This window comes from Mus caroli, chromosome X, assembly GCF_900094665.2.
Source record: "Mus caroli chromosome X, CAROLI_EIJ_v1.1, whole genome shotgun sequence".
NCBI classification, from domain to species: domain Eukaryota; kingdom Metazoa; phylum Chordata; class Mammalia; order Rodentia; family Muridae; genus Mus; species Mus caroli.
In genome coordinates, this window is record NC_034589.1 from 13,559,927 (window position 1) to 13,560,483 (window position 557).

Here is a 557-nt window from a genome sequence, read left to right on the forward strand (position 1 = left end):
CAAAGAAAGAAGAAGAAGAAGAAGAAGAAGAAGAAGAAGAAGAAGAAGAAGAAGAAGAAGAAGAAGAAGAAGAAGAAGAAGAAGAAGAAGAATTTTTTTAAGTGATTCATGTAGAAGGGTCCAGCCCACCATAGGGAGTGTCACCCATGACCAAGTGAGGAGCAAGCCAGTACACAACATTCTTCTTTAGTATTTGCTTCAGTTCCTGCCTCCATGTTGCTGCCCTGATTGAGTTCCTGCCTCATCTTTCCCTGCGAATAGACTGTGGTATGGAAGTACAAACCAAATAAACTCTTTTCTCCCAAGTTGATTTTAGTCCTGGTGTTTGATCACAGCAGTAGAGCCAACTAGAACAGAAATAGTGTGACATCTTAACATGATTATACAACATAAAGTGATCACTGGCTTTGTCGCCATTTCAAAATACCTAGTAGAGAAATTTTTGTAAGGATTCTAAACTTTGAGGTCCTGACTCAGTATAAAGAAAGTCCTAGTAATTTGAGGCCACCATGATATGGGGCAGGGCAGGTCACATAGAGGACATCTCATCAAAGTGC